The following is a 22,325-nucleotide window of genomic DNA, read 5'->3' on the forward strand; positions in this document are numbered from 1 at the left end:
ATAAATAGAAGGAGAAACAAGGAAGAGGAGAAGAGAACAAGGGAAGGAGGTCATCAGGGGCCCAGCTGCCTAGCCACCCAGCCACCTAGCCAGCCATGGAGTAAGAAGAAAAGTAATGTACAGAAATAAGAAAGATAAAAGCCCAGAGGGAAAAGGTAGACAGGTTAATTTAAGAAAAGCTGGCTAGCAACAAGCCAAGCTAAGGCCTTTGAGTGTAACAAGCCTTTGTGTGTGATTTATTTGTGAACTGGGTGGTGGCCTCCTCAAAAAGCCAAAAGAGTAAAACATCACACAACACAAGGGGTTACTGAGTGGGGACAGAGGGAAGGCAGTTCCAAGACCTTGCTTCCCTGTCACTATTTTTGCTGCTCACTTCATTGTTGGCTTCAAGATTCACAGATGCATCTGAGGGAATAAATTCCCAGAATCAGGTGGTAGATGTTTCAAACCTCCATATGTTCTTAAAACACACATTTAATAAACATTTATGGAACATTTTTAATGTGCAAGTTTCCCAGCATTGAGAAAACAAACAGAAAATGGTAACAAAAGAAAAGCCTTGAGAAAACTCTCCAGGCTGGTGGGTATTTGAGTATTACAGAAATAAAAGCAATAGGGGGGAAACAGTGAGGGTCACGATGGAGATAAGTAGCATGTGTGTGCTCACTAGTGGAAGATAGTTTTTGAAGGGGTTGGGGGAAAGGGGTTTTTGGAGTAAGAAATTTCAAAGGAAGTTATTGAAAATTGGCTTCTTGACCCTCACTGAGGTAAGAATAGTTTCAGGAAAACAAGAACAACAGGGAGGCATTAAAAGTAACGAGCAGTGTGATCAGTGAATTACTAAGCATGGTGCATTGTGGATACCTCTGAGGTGAGATAGGCTTTCCTGCCCTTAAGGACAAGGTTGACCTCAGCTTCACGGGGCTTATCTAGAAGATGCTTAAGAGATCACTGATATTTAAATTCATTCTTCACAACAATATTTAATACACAGGGCAATATTTTGAGTAGTGTAAGCCACTGTTTGTTATAGACCCATGTTAATTCCGGATATGGGATCATTTCTGAGCTCAAACTGAAGCTTAGGAAGTATGGCTTTGAACTTGGTTGAACCTTACAAATTAAGGGCTTTTAAACTATAAAATGTCCACACCCGTATTTCCTTTGTTACAGACATTCCTCATATAGATGAAGACTTTAGATTCAAAGTTGAACAGTGTCACCCTAACCATTGCATACTTCATCTGAGAAGTGCTTGTGAGGGGAGAGTACCTGTGTGTGTGTGTGTGTGTGTGTGTGTGTGTGTGTGTGTGTGTGTGTGTGCGCGTGTGTGTGCGTGCCTGTGGAGGGGTACTGTGAGGGAGGCTGTATGGTGGTTTGGGAACACAGAGCATGAGGTCAGGATGCCATTCCTCTTTCAGAGAGACCTGGGTAAACATGGAGCAAAAAGATAGCTACATCAGAAGAGCAACTTACATTGATAAAAGGAAGCCCAGGATTATCCCTGTGACAAATGCAGAATATAAACCACAGGCCCCATTTCCAGCAAGCACCAGTTTATCAAAGTGGGGAAATCAAAAGTTCCTGGAAAGAGCTGGTAAGACAAGATAGAGATGGAACATCTAGGCTTACTTGGCAAGGAAAATATTTTGAAGGGAAGATGCAGAAAGGAGTGTGTGTTTGAGACCATGTATAGGCATGTTTGCCACAGGGGAGAGCACCATTTAAAAGGTCACTAAGGGCCACCAAGTTGGCTTAGTGAATAAAGGCACTCATTACCAAGCCTGGCTCACATGTTCTCTGATATGGTACATGCCTCCCACCACACGAAAACAAGCAGGCAAGCAAACAAATAAATGAGATTAAAATATGCGTTAGAAGTGCTTTAGCACTAAAAAAGAGCTGTAGTCCACACTGTGGCAGCCTCTGAATTTTATGTCACATGTGACAAAGACAAGTAGAAGCTTTGGGACTGGGGGTGGGGTATTCAAGGTACAGTGTGAGATGAACTGTAGGAAAGCTTGTAGGCATCTCCATAGTGAGGAAGAGACATAAAGGCCACCTAGGACCCTGCCTAGAGAAAAAAAGTAAATCAATAAGGGAGACACTAGAAAGAGTTAGCAGAGTCAGACTTCTTAGCCCTTTTGCTCAGTGTTTGCCCCCTGGTAACATATTCGTGATGGTTATTCATTTATGCCTCTTCTGAAAGGGCAGAGGATTGACTGCTAATAGTAGTGCAGAAGAGGATTTTTTTAAAAACAGGGGATGACACTGACAAGAGCCACAGACTCTATAGCTCTTCTGAGGATTGCCTCTAAATTTAGATCATTAGGTTCATTTGTTTTGTGGGAGCTGATGCTGGCAGGAGAATAAATTCATATGAAGAAATGGTAGTGTTCAGAGAGCTACACAGTAAGTTTCAAAAGACATAATATTAACATATACAAATAACATGTGCCCAGTATTTTCTTTATTTTGATAAAACAATTTGAAAGCAAATGTCATGAAGAGTTGAATCATATGAAAAGTGTTAATGGAAGAAAAAAATGAGAATCATAAAATAAGAAGAGAGGTGACAAGAAAGAAACCTGTTCGAAATGGAAAGGCTTAAAAGAAACACCCATGGCTCTTGCAAAAGACAAATGCAAGGCTTTGATTAACCCAAACACAAGGCTTATGTCGCCCATCTCACACCTAGAGTGTGCCATGCACTTCCCGCTGGCTTGAAATTGCTTGAACTCAATGGATCAATTTTTGGAAAGCTAAAGGACACCCACTGACAGACCATTCAATATAATGCTCAAGGGGTTTGCCTCTGACTTATAGGGAGATATATGTTTATTAATCCTAGATAGGGACACAAAGGAAACTCTTTTATCCAAATTTAGCTTGGCAGTTTTTCTCACAGCACAGAAATGGGGTTGCTTGCAGGAGCGTGGGTGACTTGAAGGCAGATGCATCACTGAAAAACCCACCACAATACAGGTGATCACCTTCAGAGGTATCTTTCTGTGAGCTGCCTGGACAACCAAAGATACTCTCCTCCTCCCATTTACTGCTCTGCACCTCAACTTGTGGAAGGACCTAATGAATCTAGTCACTTTTTGAAATTCTGTTTTATTTAATTCCCCAGTCTTATGAATTTCAATTTGGATGAAGAGTTTCCACAAGAGGCCGGAAAGAGAATTTAGAGATTCCAAGTGACATGATGCTTTCATTTTGGTATTGAGAAAATAAAGAACTTGAAGCTTCAGTTAGTTTAGGTAAATATGTGATGCCAGCTAGCTGACTGTTGGTGCAGTGGGCCTGGCTCCAAGCCTGTGTTGCTGTATAACAATTGCTTCTCCTGTCTTTTCTTTACACAAGAATACAGCCTTATCCACATCTGTGCTTTTCTCCATTTCAATAGCCCATGGCAGGCCAAAAATATGACCTGAAAATAATCAGAAATAAGTAGTTACTAAGTATGAAATTGCAAGCCATTCTGAGCAATATGATAAAGTTGTACCACCCCATCCCATTTCATCTGAGACACAGCATCCCTCTATGGATCAAATCTCTACTGTTCATTCTATCCAGCTATTAGTCACTCTCCATTCAGTTATCTGATTGAATGTCACAGTATTATAATTCTGGGGTTGTGTTAACCTAATATAGTAGTCTAGTAGCATGTCATCTGCCTATATCACCACTTCACTTCCTGTCAAGACTGAGACACTCATTACCTAATAGAAAGTTGAGTGTTTGGTGGTGACACAGAGAGAGGGACAGAAAGGTAGGAAGGATGTGCCCTGGTTTCAATCTGTTGCTGTAACAGAACACTGACTAAAAGCAATGTAGGGGAGGTCACTTTCAGATAGCAGTCTATCACTGAGTGACTTCAGGGCAGGAACTCAGTCGGGAAATTGAAGCAGGTGACATGGTGGAACACTGATCCCTTCTCTCACAGGCTAATGCTTAGTTATCCTTCTCATGTAATCCAGGACCATCTGCCTAAGGATGGGACCACATGCATCAATTAATAATGCAACTCCCCCATATACGTGCCCACAAGCCAAAGTGATCCAGGCAATTCCTCAGTGGACAATTTCCTCTCAGATAACTCTAGGCTACATCAAATTAACAGTGTAAGTAGGACAGACTGCCTCATCCACATTATGCTTATTATTGCATACTATAATTGTTCTATTTTTTTTACATATTTACTGTTAATTTCTTATTGTTTCTGACCCATAAATTAACTTTTATCATGGCATATATGCATAGAAAAAAAGGATGTTATACTTTCAGTTCCTGAAATATATTCTCCAAGGGTAAGTGGTGATTACTACATTCTTAATATGATAACGATGTCTAGGTGAACTCTAGCATTCAAGTCTGGGAACATAAGTCAGTCTTCCTTCCTTCCTACCTTCATTTGTTTCTCTCTTTCTCTTTTCCTTTCTTTTTCAATAAAACTTTTCAGATCATGGTGGTCAGGGCATGGGGGCCTTTAAAACAGGGGCACTTGTTATCATGCTTAGAAAAAGAGATTTTGCCAGTTTGTTTCAGTTAAAGCATCATGTGTTAGGACAGTATCCTGGGTTATCTGAGTCTGGTTCTTCACATGTAGAAGAAACAGGCAGAAGGAACATCAGAATGACACAGGAGAAAGAAAGGTTAGCCAGCCATTGCTAACACTGAAGGTAGACCAGGCCATTAATGAAAAAAATGAAGGCAACCTCTGAAAGATAGAGAGGGATAATCATAGACTGTCCTCCAACCCTGCAGAAAGAATGTAACTCTATGCACATTTTGATTCTAACACAGGAAGATTCCTTTTGAACTTCAGAGTCGCAGAACTCTAAGATATTAATTCCAAGTTATTGTGTGAGCCCAACCAGAGCAGCAATGAGGAATTGATGGGAAGGCTGTTCTGCTCTTGTCACTGAACCATGTATCCTCCTGGAGTTACTACTGTTTAGGTTTGTAAACGGAGTCCGAGAGCACATAAAAAAGATCATCCACCATGGTCAGGTAGGCTTCATCTCTGAGATGCAGGGATGTTTTTCTACATATGACAATAGTCAATGTAATTCACCATATAAACTGAAAAATAATCCACATAATCATATCATTGGATACTAGAAAAGTCTTTGAAAAAAATACAATACTCATTCAAGATAAGTTTTGGAGACATTAGGGATACAAGGTCCATGCCTACATAATAAAGGCAAGTTACAGCTAGCCTATGGCCAACATCAAGTAAAATGGAGAAAATCTCAAAGCAATTCCACTAAAATCAGAAATAAGACAAAGCTATCCACTCTCTCCTTTCTATTTAATATAGCACTTGAACTTCTAGCTAAAGCAATAGAACAACTCAAGGACAATTGGAAAGGAAGAAATCCCAAAGTATTTTTGTTTGCAATTGATATGATAATATATGTGACTGCAGAAATTCTACCAGGCAACTCCTAACACTAATAAACAGCTTCAGTGAAGTGGCTGGTTACAAGATTAACTAAAAAAACAAAATAACGACAACAACAAAAAGCCAGTAAGTATCCCTCCTATATTCAAAGAAATCATGGAAACAGCACCCTTCACAATAGCCAAAAATAACATAAATATCTTGGGGTAACTCTAACCAAGCAACTGAGCAACTGAAAGACTTGTATGACAAAACTTCAAAGTATTTGAAGAAAGAAATTGGAGAAGATATCAGAAGATGGAAAGATCTTCCAGGCTCATGATTGGTAGGATTAACATAGTAAAAATGGCCTTCTTATCCAAAGTAATCTACAGATTCAACACAATCCCAATCAAAATTCCAACATGATTCTTTACAGACTGTGAGAAGACAACACTCAAATTTCATATGGAAAAATAAAAAAATGCAAGATAGCTAAAACAATCCTAAACAATAAAAAAATCTTGTGGGGGTATCACCATCCTGGATTTCAAACTGTACTACAGAGCTATAGTAATAAAAATCACATGGTACTGCTCACAACAAAACAAAACAAAACTGACAGATCAGTGGAATAGAATCAAAGGCCCAGATATAAATCCACACATCTATGGACACCTGATTTTGGACAAAGAAGCCAAGATTATACAATGGAAAAATGAAAGCATCTTCAACAAATGGTGCTGGCATAACTGGATGTCAGCTTGTACAAGAATGCAAATATGTAATATCTATTACTCTGCACAAAATTCAAATCCACATGGATCAAAGACTGAAACATAAATCCCAATACACTAAACCTGATAGAAGATAAAGTGGGAAATAGCCTTGAATGTGTTGGCATAGAAGAGAACTTCATGAACAGAACACTCATAGCATAGGCACTAATATCAACAATAAATGGGACTTCATGAAACTGAAAGACTCTGTAAGGCTGAGAATATTAATACTATCAAAAGGACAAAGCAACAGTCAACAGGATGGAAAAAGATCTTCACTGATCCCACTTCTGGCAGAGGACTGATTTCCAAAATATATAAATGACTCAAAAAATTAGACACCAAAAACAAAACAAAACAAAAAACAAAAAAAAAATCCCCCAAAACAAAACAAAACATAAACAAAAACAAACAAACAACAACAACAAAACAAACCCAAAATAATTCAATGAAAAAATGAGGTACAGATCTAAACGGAAAATTTCTTTTTTCTTTTTAATAATTTTTTATTTAATTTTATATAACAAAGTCCAATTAAATGAAAACAAACATTTATACACAATATTTGGGAATTTGGGCGTTGTTCTTTCCAAACTAGTTCCTGCTGGTAAGGGGTGCTGTCTTGGGGGATTCGAAGAAGATTCAGATATCCTAGCTGTAGTCTGTAGGGCTGTTTTGTCCAGCTGTTTTGAATGTAGGATCAGCTTGTACTCTGTTTCCGGCGGTCTGGCATGATCAAACCACATTAGTCAGGAAGGTATCCACATCTTTTCATTTTCTGTGGAAACTAAAATAGAAATCCTTTTCCCCAGTAACTTGTTCTTCAAGTTAAATTTTGGAGTCAAAGCATTTTTTTTTTATTTATTATTTTACATGTCGATCCCAGTTCCCTCTCCGTCCCTCCCTCCCTCCCCTCCAACCCTCCCTCCCTCCTTCCCTCCCTTTTACCCTCTCTGCCCTCTCACATGCACTCTAAACACCCTCCCCTCCCATCCCCCCACCACAATTCCATATGTAGGGGAATGCCATCCAGTTGGGGTCATGTAGATGTGACAGGTCCTGTGAAGTAGGGACTAGGGCTTCTCTCCTGTCTCTAGAATAAGGCAGTTATCCCTCCATGGGGGATATGCAAGTCCTTTTGTGCACCAGGGATACATCCTGGCTCCACTGTCTGAGGTCTCTTAGACTGCTCAGACCTTCTGGCTGAGACCCATATTCAGGGGGGCCCCGAGCCAGTCCCCTGCTGGCTTCCCAGCTATCAGTCTAGTGGCCCTTAGCTCCTCCTTGTTCAGGTAAGCTGTCTCTATGTACTTCTACCGCATGGTCTTGTCCTCTCCATCTGCTTCTGGGTTCTAGTTCGACTCAGTGTTTATGTATGGGTGTTTGCTCCTATTTTCAACAGGCATTAGTTGAGGGCTCCATGGATAAGTTAGTTATTGATCTCACTAACTGGGAAGTGCATTTATGATAGCCTTTCCACAGAAGCTGAGATTGTTAGTTGGGAGCAGTCTTGTAGTTCTCTCGACCTTTCTTTTGTTCAATTTTATCTTCAAACCAATATTGGCTCCCTCTTTTATGTTCTCTCTCTCTCTGTCTCTGTCTCTCTCTCTTTCCTATCTTCCATTCCTAGCCAGGCTCAATCCTCCTGGTCGCACATGCCTTCCTCTCCTCCCCCTCATTTTCTCCTACTTCTCTCTCCTTTCGCTGTCCTCCCCCACTTCACCTGAGCTCTGGGGGACTTGTCCCTTCCCAGTTCTGTGAGGGACTTTATATGAATCTCTTAGAATACACCTTGTATCCTAGTTCCTCTGGTGATGTGAATTATAGGCTGGTGATCATTTGATCTAGTTCTAAAATCCATATATGAGTGAGTACATACTGTGTTCCTCTTTTTGTGACTGGGTTACCTCCTTCAGGATGGTTTCTTCAAGTGCCATCCACTTGCCTGCAAATTTCAAGATACCGTTATTTTTTTTTCTGCAGAGTAGTATTCCATTGTGTAGATGTGTCACATCTTCATTAACCATTCTTCAATTGAGGGGCATCTAGGTTGCTTCCAGGTTCTTGCTATTACAAATAGTGCTGCTATGAACATAGTTGAACAGATGTCTTTGTTGCATGGATGTGAATCCTTTGGGTATATGCCTAAGAGGGGGATTGCCGGGTCCTGTGGTAAACTAATTCCCATTTTCCTGAGGAAACGCCATACTGATCTCCAAAGTGGCTGTATGAGTTTGCACTCCCACCAGCAGTGGAGGAGTGTTCCACTTTCTCCACATCCTCTCCAACATAAGTCATCACTGGTCTTTCTAATTTTAGCCATTCTGGCAGGGGTAAGATGGTATCTCAAGGTTGTTTTGATTTGCATTTCCCTGATAGCTAAGGATGTGGAGCATTTTCTTAAGTGTCTTTCAGCCTTTTTGATTTCCTCCATTGAGAATTCTTTCTTCAGTTCTGTACCCCATTTTTAAAATAGAGTTATTTGGTGTTTTTTTCACTAGTTTCTTGAGTTCTTTGTATATTTTGGAGATCAGTCCTTTGTCGGATATAGGATTGGTGAAAATCTTTTCCCAGTCAGTGGGCTGCTAAACGGAAAATTTCTAACAGAGGAAATCTTCAATGACTGAGAAACACTTAAAGAATGTTCAGCATCCTTAGCCATCAGGGAAATGCAAAAGAAAACAACTCTGAGATTCCATCTTACACATGTCAGAATGGCTAAGAACAAAAACACTAATGATAGCCTATGTGGGACATGGAGCAATGGGGACACTCCTCCATTGCTGGTGGGAGTGCAAACTTGTACAGCCACCTTGGAAATCAATATGGCAGTTCTTCAGAAAACTGAAAATCAATCTACCCTCAAGACCCAGCTATATCAATCATTCATATATATATATATATATATATATATATATACTGTCTTACCATAGAGGCTTTATTCATAATAGTCAGAAACTGGAAACAATCTAGATATCTCTTCACCAAATAATGGATAAAGAAAATATGGTATACTTACACAATGGAGCATTATTTAGCTGTTAGAAAAAAGCAACACCAGGAAACTTGCAAGCAAGTATGGAACAACAAAAAATAATCTTGAATGAGGTACTCCAAACCAAGAAGAACAAACATGATATTTTCCCACTCATAAGTAGATAGTAGCTGTTGAGTAAAGGATAACAACACTACCATCTGTAGACCCAGAGAGGCTTAGTAACAAGGAAGGCTCAAGAGGGCATGTGAGGAATTCCCTTGGAAAGAGAAGTAGAATAGGTTTTGTGGATGGACCGGGGATGGGTGAAGATGGGAACAGGAGTGATCAGGTTGGGGAAGGAGTGATGGATGAAGAGAGTATAGGGATAGATGACAGTAATTAGGGAGCATTTCAGGGGTGATGCGGAAACATAGTACAGTGAGTGGAAACTCTCTGGAATCTATGAGGGTGACCATAGCAAACAGTCCTTGTAATGGGGAATAGGGAGTTTGAATCATCCATCATCTGTAACCAGGCAAGGCTTCCAGTGCAGGGACTGGGACATCAACCCAGCCACAAAACATCAACCTACAATTTGTCTTTGGCCACATTGAGGTCAGGATCCTTCTTGCAGCCCTCGTAGAGGAAGAACTAGAGCATTGGCTGCTTTGCTTCTGTGATCTTCAAATGAACCCCTATATCTGTCTCTGGGGTTTTATTATTTGTATTACAAAAGGTGGCATAGAACTTTCACAAGTGGCAAACCAATGAGTGGTTTAACTAGAGGCCTGTGCCATGACAGGGAGTCCCTGCTTGATACAGCATGGTTGTCCAGGAACCAGAGGTTGGATAGCCCAGAGACCTAGAGGAGAACCACACGTGACTGGCCAAACAAACAAACAATTAAAGGAAATGAAATGACATTCTGCTATACTCACACATCAGGGCCTAGCTCAATTGTCATCAGAGAGCCTTCATCCAGCTACTGATGGGAACAGATGCAGAGACCCGTAGTCATATATTAGGCAGAGCTTGGGGAACCCAGGGGAAGAGGTAGGGGAAGGATTGTAAGAGCCGAATGTTTGAGGGCATCATGAAAACACAGCCCACAGAACCAACTAGCAGAGCTCACAGGGTTCACAGAGACTGAAATGACACAGAGCCTGTATGGACCTGAGCTAGGGCTTCTGCATAGGTGTTATATACAGTTGTGTAGCTTGGTGTTCTTGTGAGATTCCTAACAGTGGGTTAGTGTCTCTGACTCTTTTGTTTGCTCATGGGACCCTTTCCTTCCTACGGATTGCCTCATCCAGCCTTGATATGAGGGTTTGTGTGTAGTCTTATTGTAACTTGTTATGACATTTTTGATTGATATCCCTAGGAAGCCTGCTTTTTCTGAAGGAAAATGGATGAGAAGTGGATCTAGGGGAGAGGAGAGGTGGTGGAGGACTGGTGATAGTAGAGGGAAGAGAAACTATGGTCAGGATGTAATGTGTGAGAGATTAAAAAAAAAGTTTTGTGCGTAGATTCTAACTCTAAAGTCAGCAACATGTACCCTGCAGCAAATTCCTTAACCTCTGTTTATCTCAATTCATCACCACTGTAGTTATAAAAATTACAGTTGTCGATTTTGTGGTGATTAGTAATAATAAATGCTTTCCAGAAAAATATTCAGTAGCAGACTAACCATAGTTATCTGAACACATCTATTGCTGTTAAATTAACTGCATCATAAATGCATATATATTAACTGTTAACAAAAATACCATTTGTAAAAAAGATCATAAATAACTGCAAATGATTATTATTATATTAACATTTGATCTAACCATTACTTTTCTTCTATACACTATCTATCATTTAAATTACCTCTCCATAACTAAGGGGAGAAGGATTTTTTGGAGATGTAAAATTGGTACCTGATTATGAACCTTCATGAGGGTATGTCACATGACTCTCAGTAGCTTTAGGAGGTGTGTGTGGGTAGTGATTTTATGTATCACTATTTCCTTGTGTCTTAATAATTGGTGCCATCCTTTTTCAGTGATCACTGTTTATAGATATACTATAGTACAACTTATCATTCCATTACAGCTACAAATATATAGACAATTTATTAATAAGGAGAATAGACTGTTTGGGCTTCAGAATTTCTGCTTGTAATGTTTACCTGTCACTCTAGCACGTTGCATTGTGGTGGGAGGGCACACGATGAATGCAGCTTGAAAGTAAAGAGAAAGAGATGACAGACTAGGGTCTTCATATCCTCTTCCAGGGTGAAGCCCCAGTGGCATAGCTTCCTTCCCTCAGACCCCACTTCCTGAATTCTGAGAACAGCCAGCTTTCTATGCATGCGCTTTGAGGGAGCACTTGCAATCTAAACAAAGCAAAAGCATGGCATCTACAAACATGTAATTTACAGTGCACATCAAATGGATGTATGGACAAAACTTGAGTGTTTAAATCCTATGTCAGAACTTTAGGTGTATAAAGTTATAATATTTATATAATTCAGGAAAGGAAAGAAAATGGAGAACACTAAGAAAATGGGTAGGTAGAATTGGTTAATAGCCTGGTGACCTTATCTGTATAACCAGAGCACACCAGATCCTTTCCAGATTCCTAAGGTGTCATATGTAATCAATCTATATTAGCCACATTGATGAAAGATGTCACATGTACTTCACAAAGAGTTTCAATGTTACCATGTTTTAAGCTTTTTGTACATATGGGTTTTAGTTAATCATCACCAAGAAACTTTTCCAAATTGTGCCGTGTTTCTTAATAGGCTTAAATATGCCTATAATAGGCTGCCTGGTGTCTGACTCCCAATACTGGCTACTGATGGTGTTGAGCAAGACTTCCTTTTTGCCTCACATGGATCAGCACTCTGCTGGCCTTCGTGGTCACCAAGACCCACCACACCCTCCAGCTTCTCAGGTGGTTGCATTTTTCTCTTTGTATGAGGCAGATTTCCTTTACTATAACAATATGCTTGCCTGAGTCAACTTGTAAGAAGGGAGATAGGATTGTTTGGGTTCATGGTCTCAAACATGTCAACACTGTTTTCTCAGCCCTGATTCTCTGAGTTCACCATCAGACAGAACATAGTGGGAGCATGTTTTAAAGGTTCTGCTTCCTCAGGGCAAGCAGGAAATGGAGCAATGATCAAATCCTTCCTGCCAGTAGGCAGCACCAATTATAGTCCCACCACCTCCAATCAGTGCCACAGGCCAGGCAACAAGCCCTTTCTATGGGCACTTAAGAGACATCCCAGATCCAGACCCAGCACAGCTTCAGACTCTCCTCATCCATCAGATTCATTCTGTGATGGTCTTGTAGGATTGAGACTGACACTTTTTTCTGTTAACTGAAAACCCATATTTAAAACTAACAGGGTCAGCAAGATGTCTAGGTGGGTAAGAAAGCTTGTCACTAAGTCCAAAAACTCGAGTTTAATCTCTGGAACCCATATTATGGAAGCAGAGAGATGAGTTATGCAAGTTGGCTTTTGACCTCCAATGTGCTCACGAACACACACACACACACACACACACACACACACACACACACACACACACACACACAAAACAAAGAAACAAAAAGATTTCTAACAACTTCTATTATCTCTATAGTGAAAATAAATTTTCTGCTTGACCTTTAACATCTCCCACACATAGACACCCCCCCCCCGATTAATCTTTTCAGTGACATTTGTGTTGGCTCTATTGTAAAATGGGCACCACATCTGATAATTCAGTTGATGCTATGTTTTCATTAACCGTGGACACACACTTTCTTCATGTCATTTGTCTCGATATAGTCCAACATGACTGTTTGCATAATCCTTTATTTTACCAGGTATCTTAAGCAATTCAGAGATGATTTAATGTAAAAATACCACCTTATTTAGTATAGGCTTGAGTGTCCAGGGCAGATTCTTGAGTCAGTTCCCCACATAAATAGGGCAGTGGCACAGATCTAGCTAGCAGTGGTTCCCTCTTATATTCTCCCAGTTCATAAATATCTGTCTCTATATTTATCATGTAGCTTTCCCCACTAGGAATGTTTTTTTTCTTCACAATCCATGTTCTTATAAAAACTAAAACTTTCATCTCTTTGAAACTTTTCCTGATTGTGTTGAGATGGGATTTATAACTCATTTTGAGCTCTATAAAATTTTATGTATCTATCCTGTGGAAGTTATTATTTTCTGCCTTAAACTATGTGCTAGGAATTTTATCTCAGTCCCTACTCCTGACTCATCTATGTAACACATTCAGTGTGTGTAACAGCACACTGCTCACAGGTGTAGTCTGACTGTTCCTTTCAGAACACAGAGAAAAATTGCAGTGCTTACTATATAAAGAATAAAGTAGATACTGGGATACAAATATTGACAGGAAGTTTAAAAGTTCTGGGCTCTGGACCAGAGAGACCTTTATTGGGTATCACGTTTATTTTCCCTTGCTATTGAGGTGGCTGGCTCTAGAAAGCTGAGCTAGAAGAAGTCCCCAGCCTGTACAAGTCACACCTTCCAGTGGCTCAAAGTGAGGCCAGTTTTATGGTACTTGTGAGCCAGAGTCCTTTGGATTTAGCTTGCAGGATGACTCCAGGCTCTGAGGACATTCTTACATTATTAATCTTAAGTAATAGTAAAAATAGAAATCAGCAAGGCAAGGAGTCGGGGTGCCATTTTAGCCAAGGCAGACAGGGATGTGAAGAGTTGGGGTGCCATTTTAGTTATGGAAGGAAGGTGAAGAGTCTGGGTACCATTTTAAGCAAAGCAGGAAGGCAAAGAGTTGGGGTGCCATTTTAGCTATGGCAGGAAGGTGAAGAGATGGGGTGCCATCTTAGTCTTTGTAGTCAGGAAGGTTCTTATCAAGTAGTGGAGAAATTCACAAGAGTGATAATTATTTGACCCAGCAGCTGTTGGAACGTCAGAGAGCACAGGACTTTAAACAGAAGGAAAAAATATCCAGAAAGGCTCTACAGTGAGGCATTTCAGAGATGGTGGTATATGTGGGGGAGAGAGGGCATCTTCAAAGAATAGCATACGTTACCCTGAAAGCCTGGTAGAGATAATAGCTTTGCATTTTACACTACCACATTGGGTTTGGGAGGTGCTGGCAACTGAATCCAGGGTCTTGCGCATGCTAGACAAGTTTTAACACCTTCTGTTAGTATGTATATTCATGGCCATAATGTAAAATAACACATTCTACAAGTGACAGGGACCTTGATAGCATGTGATTTCTAAGTGGTGAGAATCTTCTAGGAGCTGTGTGGAGACACAGAAGTACAGGTAATATGACATTGGCTTGGATCAGCATTGCCACATTGAAAAGAATTTCAGGACTTTTCTTATATAGTGCTCGAGAAAGGGGTGATTCTTTAGGTTAGTTTCCTCTGGTCCCCAAAAGTAGTAGGTGAATGGAAGTGTCTTTATTTGCTTAGAAACATGGACTGAGAAATGTGTTCACCAGGATTGGTGATGGAAATTCTGCTTTATACATGTGAACCTCTGGCTTCGTTAGTATTAAGAAGGATACTTGGGGCTGGCATTCTCAGGAGAGTGAGGACAAAGGGGCTGTACCTCTGGGAGTGAGCTGGAAGTATGGCATTGAGGACAGAGCTCTGTGTACAGTCACTGAAGGACTACGTGCAGAGAAGGCAGAATTGAGAACTCCCAGCCTGAAATGTCACAAAAAGAGATGAGACCAAGAAGGAAGGCGTGGAGGTAGGAAAGAAATGTGGGAACATGTTTAGTCCTAGAAGACAATGAACCAACCCAATGTCCTTAGCAAGAAACGCAAAAAGTGTTTCCCTTACACCCAAACACACCCAAATGGCTAACTCTACAACTGACTGATAGGGAATGGGGTACCTTTAAATTAATTAATTTGGTTCCCGCAATGCTTTTTAGTGTAGAACATGATGGCTCACAATGAGACAATTTCTAAGGCGACTTAAAACATCAGTCTTTAAGCATTATCTGAGTGAAAGGAGCGGTTAAGCATACACTGGAAGGAGCAGAAATAGATGTGATATTTTAGGAAAGGGGATGACAGGGACGTTTATTGTTGAGTCATGCATGTTTGTGGTAATTAGGGGAAGTGTGGGTGCTGCTCTTGAGAGTTAAGGGGGTTGATGAAGCATCTAACAGGAGCATTAAGGAAATAGCGGATCTACAGAGGATAAAATGCATGATGTGACAGGAAGCCTCTGGAATTCATTTCTGCTGCACTGATTTCAGAATGATGTGTTTGCCTAAGAGCAGCACACCTACATCTGTATCTCCTCAGCATCAGGAGGCTGTCCCTTTCCAGCATCCAACCATGCTCAAAAACAGAGTAATCAGGACCTAATAATGAAATAAGCTAAAATTGAGCTGGGCCGTTACTGCAGTATGTAAGTCATGCGTAAACCAAACAGGAATTAGATACTCTAAGACACAGCTGTGCAGTGACCAATATTGTGTTCAACAAGATCAACTCTGGATGCCTGAGGTCTCTCACTGATAACCTTTTGCCAAAATTCAAAATTCTCTCATAATTAAAAAAATGAAATTCTGAGAAACATCATTTTCAAGTTCCTGTTATAAACATGTTGCGTGTAGTAATCCACTGCCACCAGCTTTGCATGTTTACATTACATGAACCTTCCTCCTTATTCTTAACAACATGCCCACACCTGCACATCTTCATCATGTTTTGATTGTAACTGGAGGACAACTTGGTAATTACTCATAATTATTTGCAAATAATTGTGATTTAACAATAAGCACCTCTGCATCATTTGCTTTTCCTGAAACCTCCAAGACTATGCTTTCCTCCTGGCATGTTCAGCTGCCCGAGCTTCCTTTCTTCTCTCACTTAGTGTTTCAGAGGCTGGCTTAAAATAAATGACTTCAGAATGAAACTGAACAATAGTTTTTAAATGTTGTGTTTTAAAACAATACCCAATTTATTTCACAGTTCTGCAGATCGGAAGTTTGAGCTGAGCATAATTGGGTGTTAATTTCCTCCTTTCTTGGGTCTATACTGTATTTGTAGTTAGTTGCTGTTTGGGACAAGCTGGGACATCTATGTCTGCTATGCATCTTCTTTATTCTCCTGGGAAGTTAGCCCATCCTGGTTCATAGGCAGGGGAAGAGTTCTGCAAGTGATGAGAGAGGAAGCTCCAAGACATCTTCAGTCAGAGATGAAAAAAAATTTTTTAACTCTAAATAGAACATTGCCTTCTCCCCTTCTCACTGGTTGATACAATCTGGTGACTTTGCACACATCTCTTTACCAACCAGTTCTTCTGTGAGGCTTCCAGAGCCTTCACAAGGTAGTAGCAATCATCCCCTCTCCTGTATTTCTGTGACTCAGTTTATGGCTGTAGATACACTATTCTTAATGCACGGGGAGGACTTGGGTATGTGTCACTGTGTAGAGAACTGTCTCTGCATAAACCCCATGATAGTTGGCTGCTAGGATGATATTGGTGATGGTGGTGGTGGTGGTGGTGGTGGTGGAGGTGGTGTGTGTGTGTGTGTGTGTGTGTGTGTGTGTGTGTGTGTGTGTAGTTGCTCCTACTAGATTGTTATTGAAGGAACTATGTTGAAAGAACATAGGAAATGTGGCCTTATTTATTATTGTGTCTTTGTGCTTAGTATAGGTACATAATGATACCTTTAAACAGATTCTCTAATTAGATATGCCAACATCACTAATGTTTTAAATGTCTTCATTAAATGCCAAATTGTCTACAAAATAATATATGATAATCAATGCAATCACTGAATCTAAAGAGTTTTTCCTAGGGCTGAATAAGTTCCTCTCCAGTTCCATTTTGGGAACAATGTGACTCTGTATAGGTATCACAATACATAGGCAAATCAAACTTCCCCTGTCCCCAAGTACAGCACATCTGTCCTCAGGTTGAGGGAATCACTTTTTAGTTCCTATCATACTTGTAGAATTAATTATGCAGACATAACACTCATGGTAGCTAAACTTCAAAATATTATCAACAAAACTTCATGAAAGCAGGGATCTCTATATCTTCTACAGATCAACACTTGGAATGGTATACAGATGATTCATTTGCCAATTTAAGTACACATCAAACAAATGAATCAATTAATAATTCTTATCCAATATGCGAGCTGAAATATTTCTACGCAGCAATTGACTGGTCAGAGATAATTAATTGTCTGATTCTAACCATGCTTGGGTCACTGGGCTAAAAGAAAAATGAATTATATTGCCATGTTTATAATAAGTAATGCTAGAAAAGAAAAAGATACTGTGGACAGGCTAAATATATGATATTCAAAATTTTGATTACAGACATTTGTACCTTCTATTTCAAACTGTAATTCTTACAGATGTTCACACTGAAGCTTGGAGGAGTTTGAGCAAGTATACACAAGTCTTGAGTAACTCAGACTGCATTTCTTCCTTCCCTTAATGATAGGGATTTTGTAGATGTCAGGCTAGACGTGTCCTACACTTTAAACAGCAGAGTTTTAGAAAAGTATATAATTAGTTTGTAAGCACTTCTCTCTCAATTACTCTTTTTAGTTACACAGCAAAAGCCAGGACTGCAATTTTAGGCTTTTCTGTTGCATATTTGTTCAGTTTTGGAAGGAAGTTCTATTCTATTAGTAGAAAACTACTTAATGTTCTCCCACGATTTGTGAAGGAATAGATAAGTTTGTCAGAAGTATGTAGAATATACAGTACAAAACTTTATCTATCTTGGAGAAGTTATTACTGCTTATTACTTTTGAGAACAACATGTCTTCTTTAACGGTTTATTAGATGCAATCTTTGCATATATAATTTACTCTAAAATAAAAAAATATAAGTGCTACTTGACACCTAACTTAATAGGCGTGGTTATCTTATTAATAGTGTGAATTTTTACACTAGAATTTACAACAAAATTTCTTATATTTGTGATGTTTAAGAAACTCTATTTTCAACATAATTGTCATTTCCTCATGATTTCTTTGTAATTTTCCCATTTGGAATTGAATGTGAACAATGAAAATCTGTTCTGTGAATGACCAAGGCCAAATTGTGGCTTTCACTAATCTTTTGCTGTGGTGATCAGCAAGAGCTACAGCTAAAACATAATTAAATGCAGAGGAAGGATCCCTGACTCCCACCAGGCATGGATGAACATGCAACCTTCTGATCTTTACTGGCAAGGCACTGCTTTCCATTTCCTTGTACAGAATTCTTTTTGCTCTGTTCTTTACAAAATTGTACCTCAAAAATGATATTTTATTTATTATTCTTTTTTATTTATTATTTATTTATTTTTTATTTCACATGTCGATCCCAGTTCCCTCTCCCTCCCTCTTACCCTTTCTGCCCCCTCACATGCACACTGACCACCCTCCCCTCCCATCCCCCCACCGCAATTCCACATGTAGGGCAATGCCATCTAGGTGGGATCATGTAGATCTGTCAAGTCATTTGAAGTAGGGACTAGAACTTCTCTCTTGTCTCTAGGTTAAGGCAGTATCCCTCCATGGGGGATGTGCCCGCAAGGTCCTTTTGTGCACCAGGAATACATCCTGAGTCAGTCCCATGCTGGCTTCCCAGCTATCAGTCTGGTGGCCCGTTAGCTCCTCCTTGTTCAGGTCAGCTGTCTCTATGTGTTTCTGCTGACTGGTCTTGTCCTCTCCATCTGCATCTGGGTTCTACTTTGACTCAGTGTTTATGTATGGGTGTTTGATCCTGTTTTCAATAGGCATTAGTTGAGGGCTCCATGGATAAGTTAGTTGTTGATCTCACTTCCAGGAAGGGCATTTATGGTATCCTTTCCATGGAAGCTCAAATTGTTAGTTGGGAGCAGTCTTGTAGTTTTCTGGACCTATCTTTTGTTCAGTTTTATCTACAAACCTATATTGGCTCCCTCTTTTATGCTCTCTCTCTCTCTCTCTCTCTCTCTCTCTCTCTCTCTCTCTCTCTCTCTCCTGTCTTCTATTCCAACCAGGCTCAATCTTCCTGGTCGCACAGGTTTTCCTTTCCTCCCCCTTGTTTTCTCCTACTTCTCTCTCCATTCACTCCCCCCCCCCCACTTCCCCTGAGCTCTGGGGGATTTGTCTCTTACCAGTTCTGTGAGGGACTTTATATGAATCTCTTAGAATACACCTTGTATCCTAGTTCCTCTGGTGGTGTAAATTATAGGCTGGTGATCCTTTGCTCTAGGTCTAAAATCCATATATGAGTGAGTCCATACTGTGTTCCTCTTTTTGTGACTGGGTTACCTCCTTCAGAATGGTTTCTTCAAGTGCCTTCCACTTGACTGCGAATTTCAAGAAACCATTATTTTTTTTCTGCAGAGTAGTATTCCATTGTGTAGATGTGCCACATCTTCATTAACCATTCTTCAATTGAGGGTCATCTAGGTTGCTTCCAGGTTCTTGCTATTACCAATAGTGCTGCTATGAACATACTTGAATAAATGTCTTTGTTGCATGGATGTGAATTCTTTGGGTATATGCCTAAGAGGGGGATTGCCGGGTCCAGTGGTAAACTAATTCCCATTTTCCTGAGGAACCGCCATACTGATCTCCAAAATGGCTGTATGAGTTTGCACTCCCACCAGCAGTGGAGGAGTGTTCCCCTTTCTCCACATCCTCTCCAGCATGATATGTCATTGGTGTTTCTAATTTTAGCCATTCTGGCAGGAGTAAGATGGTATCTCAAAGTTGTTTTGATTTGCATTTCCCTGATAGCTAAGGATGTGGAGCATTTTCTTAAGTGTCTTTCAGCCTTTTTGATTTCCTCTATTGAGAATTCTTTCTTCAGTTCTGTACCCCATTTTTAAAATAGAGTTATTTGGTGTTTTTTTCACTAGTTTCTTGAGTTCTTTGTATATTTTGGAGATCAGCCCTTTGTCGGATATAGGATTGGTGAAAATCTTTTTCCAGTCTGTGGGCTGCTCTTTGGTCTTGTCCACTGTGTCCTTTGCCTTATAGAAACTTCTAACTTCAAAAAGGTCCCATTTATTAATTGTTTCTCTCAGCGTCTGTGCCCCTGGAGTTATGTTCAGGAAGTGGTCTCCTATATCAATTTGTTCAAACGTACCTCCTACTTTCTCTTCTAAGAGGTTCAATGTGGCTGGATTGATGTTGAGGTCTTTGATCCATTTGGCTTGAGTTTTGTGCATGGCGACAGACATGGATCTATCTGCAGTCTTCTACACACCCTCATCCAATTGTGCCAGCACCATTTGTTGAAGATGCTGTTCTTGCCCCATTGTATAATTTTAGCTGTTTTTTCAAAAATCAGGTGTTCATAGGTGTGTGGGTTAATATCAGGATTTTCAATTCGATTCCATTGGTCTACCTGTCTATTTTTATGCCAATACCAGGCTGGTTTCAGGACTACAGCTCTGTAGTAGAGCTTAAAGTCAGGAATGGTGATGCCTCCTGAAGTTCTTTAATTGTATAGGGTTGTTTTGGCTATGCTGGGTCTTTTATTTTTCCATATAAAATTATTATCCTTTCAAGTTCAGTGAAGAATTGAAATGACTGTCTTCATCTCTTTTTGATTAATTTTGGTTTGAAGTCTAACTTGTTAGATATTAGGATAGCTATGCCTGGTTGCTTCTTATTTCCATTTGATTGGAAAATCTTTTCTCAACCCCTTACCCTGAGGTAATGTCTATCTTTGAAGCTTAGATGCGTTTCTTGTATGCAACAGAAGGATGGATTCTGTCTTCGTATCCATTCTGTTAGCCTGTGTAATGGTAAAGACCATTAATGTTGAGGGTGAGTAAGGACCATTGATTGTTGATGCTTGTTTGATTTAGGTTTGTTGTTGGCAGTGGTATTGTGATTATATTTGTTCTGCTTCACCCTTGGTTTCTGGTGTAGTTGGATTATCTGTTGCCTACATTTTTGTGGGTGTATTTACCTTCCTTGGGTTGGAGTTTTCCTTCCAATGATTTCTGTAGGGCCGGATTTGTATATACGTATTGGGAAAATCTGGCTTTGTCATTAAATATCATGTTTTCTCCATCTATAGTGATTGAGAGTTTTGCTGGGTGTAGTAGCCTGGGCTGGCATCCGTGTTCTCTTAATACTTTTAGAACATCTATCCAGGATCTTCTGGCTTTGAGGGTTTCCATGGAGAAGTCAGGTGTAATTTTGATAGGTCTGCCTTTATATGTTACCTGTCCTTTTTCCTTCGCTGCTCTTAATATTCTTTCTTTATTCTGTATGCTAGGTGTTTTGATTATTATATGTCGAAGGGTCTTTTTTCTTTGGTTCAGCCTATTTGGTGTTCGGTATGCTTCTTGTACTTTAATGGTCATGTCCTTCTTCAGATTGGGAAAGTTTTCCTCGATGATTTGTTGTATATGTTTTCGGCACCTTTGAGCTGGGCTTCCTCACCTTCGTCTATGCCTATTATTCTTAGGTTTGGCCTTTTCATGGTGTCCCACATTTCCTGGATGTTTTGTGTTAAGGATTTTTTGGATTTATGATTTTCTTTGGTCAATCAATCTATTTCTTCTAGTTTATCTTCTGCACCTGAGATTCTCTCTTCCATCTCTTGACTTCTGTTGGTTATGCTTGTGTTTGTTGTTCCCGATCTTTTGCCCAGCTTTTCTATTTCCAGAATTCCTTAGGTTTGTGTTGCCTTTACCTGCTTAATTGTTTTTTTCTTGGCTTTCTGTACTTTCTTTACTTTCCTTAAGAAATTTGTTCATTTCTTCCACTTTTTTGTTTGTTTTTTCTTCCATTTCTTTAAGTGATATTCTCACATCTTCTTTGAGGGCCTTTTTTATGACAGTAATTTTTAAGTCATTCCCTTCTGCTTCATCTGTTTTCTTGTTGTGTTCTGTTCTAGTTGAAGTAGCTTCCCTAGATTCTGGTGGTGTCATGCTTGTCTTTCTGTTGTTAGGTGTTTTTTTTTTTTTTTTTTTTTTTTTTTTTTTTTGCCATCTTCCCTTAGCTTCTTCCAGTAGGTATTGGTGGGGTCTCCCCCTCTCTCCATGGTATTTCCCTGGTGGGCCTATGTGGGTCAGAGGTTCAATATCTGTAGCTCTGTGTGGTCCAAGCTCTCTAGGAGATCTCTCCACAGACAGGGGCCCGGGGATGGGTTCAGCGATCAGACCCAGTAGCAGATGCAGGAAGGCACTCAGAGTGGTCCTGCAGAAATAG

Source organism: Phodopus roborovskii, unplaced genomic scaffold, assembly GCF_943737965.1.
Source record: "Phodopus roborovskii unplaced genomic scaffold, PHOROB, whole genome shotgun sequence".
Lineage (NCBI taxonomy): Eukaryota > Metazoa > Chordata > Mammalia > Rodentia > Cricetidae > Phodopus > Phodopus roborovskii.